The 4,638-nt window shown below is 36.3% G+C and overlaps 1 long non-coding RNA gene across 11 annotated transcripts; it reads right to left on the bottom strand.

Moving 5' to 3' along the window:
- Positions 1-501: 501 nt before the first annotated feature.
- LOC109186199 lies at positions 502-3,836 on the bottom strand. Of its 11 annotated transcripts, none has more exons than XR_002055112.1 (7): positions 3,645-3,836; positions 2,996-3,331; positions 2,825-2,900; positions 2,283-2,327; positions 1,256-2,186; positions 1,043-1,128; positions 502-799 (listed from the first exon to the last, which is right to left on the bottom strand). It is a non-coding gene; the product is annotated as an uncharacterized LOC109186199 (long non-coding RNA). The 11 variants fall into 11 exon arrangements; XR_002055114.1 differs by lacking the exon at positions 3,645-3,836 and having other exon boundaries at positions 1,256-1,865; positions 2,027-2,186; positions 2,996-3,375; XR_002055113.1 differs by lacking the exon at positions 3,645-3,836 and having other exon boundaries at positions 1,256-2,191; positions 2,283-2,353; positions 2,802-2,900; positions 2,996-3,375.
- Between the last annotated feature and the right edge of the window lie 802 nt (positions 3,837-4,638).

The raw sequence follows: 4,638 nt of genomic DNA, 5'->3' as shown, positions 1-4,638 counted from the left end.
CCATTAGTGAGAGGTAAAACCGTCACTAAAACATCAAAAACCATCATAAAAGACTTTTAATGACGGGAAATTTACCGTCGCCACCCGTCATTATTTCTTCCGAAGTTAAAAACAAATAGTGACAGGATATGATACCATCATTAATACACATATAGTGATAGTATATTCACCGTCACTAAAACATTCCTTTTGTGACAAAGAATCCCGTCACTAATACAACTATTCACTACCATAATTTCCTCTCATTATATACTTGTAATGATGAAAAATCCCGTCACTAAAAATTATAAATTTGTGTCAAATATTATTTTTCTAATTTTATATATATATATATATATATATATATATATATATATATTTTGTTACTTATTAAATATTAAATTTTGTAATACATTTTTTCCTCACTAATCGATATTATGTTACGTTGTAACTATAGATATTGTGTTGATAAAAAAAATTAAATTTTTTATCATAATGAAATCAAAGTAAACTCAATCAATATATTAAAAGACTTCATTTATCACTACCAAAATGAAATGTTTCATACTAACTTTGTAAATACTAAAGACTCACAATTCAACCAACACAACAAGATGGAATTGGAGAAGCAGTTCTCTAAATGCACCAAATTCTTAGCTATACATTAGAGATGCTAAAAATAATCGCATCTTCACACAGCTTTAGAGGAAGGATAGCAAATACACCATCCATCAAAGTATGGCGAGTACGTCAAGTCTTTTTTTAGAATAACTCCTTCCACTTCGGCATATATATGGACGAGAAGAGAGAGACTATTTCACTGCACACAAGATCAAAGTAGCTAGTTTTAGCATTTGACAATCAAAAAGGTCCTAGTGTACTGCTGAAATTGGTTGAATATATTAAATCTCACATAAGAAAACATTATTTGTTAAATTATGACCTCAAAGCAAAAATCACTAAAGGTCTCTGTTCTGCATAGCATGCACAAAAGTGTTCTATGAGTAAAATATAGATGCAATCAAAGTTGAAAGAAGGAAAGAGAATCAATGGAGATGGTTACCATCTCTTTGTAGGTGCCTGCAGAATGCTTTTTCTTCAACACTTGAATGAAATCATTGGCATAAAGATGAGGCAAATTGGGCATCCCTGAAACAAGAACAGTTCGATCAGCTCCTCTGGTAAATACTTTTAATTTCTATGATAATGGGCAACATCAAAGATTGTTCATATATATATATATATATATATATATATATACACACACACAACTGACCAAGAACTCCAGGACCTCCATGATCTTTATAATAGATGAAAATCCTATCATCAGCTTTGCTGTCAACCACTTTTCCACTCCCACCTTAAACCAGTGCCACCTATTAAAGACCATACCATATCCAGAGCATAGTAAACTTGCCACTTTGGCTCCTTGTGCACAACTTGTGGTGACACGAGATAAATGACTTAAAGTTTTACACTTAAGGGATTGTATATTTGTCAGGTTTATATCCCGTTGGTTGGCCGACCTTATTTTTGAGTGCAATCAAGCACAGCATAGAGCTAAAGTTTACCCAATGTCTCCACTCAAAGCTCAAAGTCCACTAAGAGTTATGGACATTTATGAATGACTGACAATTTATATATGCAGTGATACACATCAAGGCCATCTGTAATCACTTTTCAAAAAGAATTGGGCCCAGTGGTGGTATGAGTACTGGGAGAGATCAATTGCTCATTCTACAGGAAGCTCTGCATACTTGATAGAAAGCAAGCAGCCAAATACCACCTAACTTATAGGGCCCAATAAAAGCTTGAAAGGAAAGGTCATTGATATCCAAGGCACTGAATTTGTTGATTTCTTACATAAAGAAACATCCTGTAGAAGTCTAAGTTACCAAAAGCCAGTTAGCCATCTAACGCAAGCGGAAACAACAAAGGTCTCCAAGACAAAGAAACACTCAAAACCACTAGGATATAATTCTTGCTAGAAGCAGGAGAAGAATATAGAAATAAACACAATTTCCAGCATATCATCATAAAAGTTCACCTGAATATGCAATTGGCTTTGCCAGCTTCAATTTAAATAATTTTGAACAATAGAAACTGCACCTGAACAATCTCTATAGTCCATTCTACCATGCCAATATGCTAAATGCTCTACATTGCGGTTACTTATACAATTCATCCAACTACTTTTCAACATATACCTACACTATGCAAGGAGTATACAATTTCATCTTTCATTATAACATTAACAAAACGAAAAATATTTAAGACTATAGATAGGATGATGAAAGAGTTACCTGGCATGCCTTTCATAGAGTAAAGAGTCTTTCTTCAGAACAAAGCTGAAGAAAAAAAAAAAAGTAGAGACCTGAACATACAGCAAATCTGATAAGCAGGCAGGACTATGAATTGTGACATGGATATAATTGTTCAATCAAGTAAATATAATATATTATCCATTAAATACTTGCAATTCAGTTCAATGAATTGTGACATTCAATAGAGCAACTACTCTGTATTTTAAAGTTTCAGATATAACAGAAGATTTTTATTAAGAAGATGGAAATTAAAACAAAGTTCTACTATTTGTCTGCTTTGCAAAGAGAAATAAGGCAGTAGGGAATCCCAATTTGAAATGCATTCTTGTAGAACTCCCAAGGCATATAGGCAATATGAAATTCATAGCAGCAAGGACAACTACTGATAATCAAAAGATATTTGTAGAACTTCCAATTTGAAAAGCATTCTTGTAAGTGAAATAATAAGACTTTGAAAGAGGAACCAATTGAATTCTACGAGGGATTATAATGTCCTACCAACTGTAAGTAAATTTAGTTACCCTAGCTGCAAAGCTGGCTCAGAAAGAAAAGAAAAACAGCGAAGAAAAGTCAAGAACTCTGGAATCCCCACCTTCACTGCAACATTTTCGAATTACACAAAAACGTAAGCATATAACAGAATGAAGAAAAGAAAAAATCTTTATCATGTATTGATTTCCAACAAATCATACCTCAATCGAAGAATCCCAATACGCTCAATGAGAACCCAAAAATGGGGAAAATAACCCGCAAAACCAGAAATAAACACAAGCCTCAGTCGAACCAGCTTCGAATTCCAACAAATTAGGGCTCAATTAAAGTTGTGGCTCACTCAGGGAAGGAGACTTGTAGTCGTAAGGGTTAAGTGCGTCGTCGTCGTTCTTCAGGCAGGTGGGACGTTGGCTGTGGTGTCTTCGTAGGGGAGGCAGTGGCAACGCAACGTCGACAGTGGCGTCGGATAGGCGCCTGAAGCAATCAGCGGCCGCTGTGGCAGTGGAGGTGATGGTTGCGTGGTGGTGGAGTAAGATCTGAGAGAGTGAGAGGGTTTAGAGGGTGTGGCTATAACAAGAGGGCGCCCACAAACAAAATTTTTGTGGGAATGAAATAATTTGTAGATGTCAATAGTGACAGTAACAACATTTATTGTATCAATAGTGAGAGTAAATTTTTTAAATAAATATATAATTAAATTTTCGTCACCAATTCATAAATTTTTAATGAGAGTAATTTTTAACCCTCATAAAAGCTATGTAAATAATACATTTAGTGAGGGGTTTTTCTACCCGTCACTAATTTTTTGTCGCTAAAAAGGGTTTTTCTTATAGTGATCTCAACACTCACGTTAGCTAGCCTCTTGCCCTTAATCCAAGATAGCGCCTCCTTGCACGGTAAGGCTTCAGCCATGCTAGGCTCAGGCCAGGGTTGCACCGTACAGTCCAACACACAAAAGCCAAAAGTTGCTTCGCCGGTAGTAGGCAGGACAGTCACAGACGCATCCACAACATTCTTGGACCGTTGAGGATGTAGCCGCTACTGGGTTAGTTTCTCGTTCGCTGTACGTCTGCTAGCTAGAGCTACAATTCCCTAAGAGCTTTCGTGGCAACAAACTGAGGCCTCAAAATAATGTAGCTTTCGAAAAACTGCCCGCCTTGTTCCACACACCATGCATGACTGCCGTAGCCACCTCCACCAGCTGTGTATCACCCATGCAAAACTGATTTTCCAACCACTCAGCTAATAATGTAAAATGATGCTGCAAATCCGGTAATCCACACTGTTTTTGCATGTCGGCAGGTTCCTAAAACATGAGCTATTGATTCCTCTTTCTCCATACAAATAGGGCACCTTGGTTCCACTTCTACTTCTTCTCAAAGAAAAGCTGCAATGTAGTGGGTAAGATGTTCCTCAGGCGGCTCTCCAAAGGAAATTTCATTGGCCACCATTGCATTCTTAATTGCCAAACTTTCGTACAACATGTGAGATTGATGGCAGATTGAAGTTCACCAACCATGGACCTATAACCACTCCCAACAAAATAGCATCCTTTTAATAGGCCTTTTCAATACCGCGAATCTTCAAAAGTCGGGAAGATAAGGGTCTTTAGAATAAGATTGATGTCTTCTTCCTAAAAATGATCACTAAAAATTTCATTGTCCTAATCCTGTGAGACCGAATCAATTAGGTTCCATACTTGGCACTATATGTAAACCAAAACATTTCTCTAAACTAACAATTAGCAACCTTTTCATCATCACACCAACCCATTGATCCTATTAACAGACAAACAAAATTTCAAACCAAAAATCAGGGTGAAACTAAACAAAAAAACTCATAA

The sequence above is a fragment of the Ipomoea nil genome, unplaced genomic scaffold (assembly GCF_001879475.1).
Source record: "Ipomoea nil cultivar Tokyo-kokei standard unplaced genomic scaffold, Asagao_1.1 scaffold1407, whole genome shotgun sequence".
In the NCBI taxonomy this organism is placed as follows: domain Eukaryota; kingdom Viridiplantae; phylum Streptophyta; class Magnoliopsida; order Solanales; family Convolvulaceae; genus Ipomoea; species Ipomoea nil.
The sequence above is the reverse complement of the archived record's forward strand: the minus strand, read 5'-3'. Positions and strand labels throughout refer to the sequence as shown.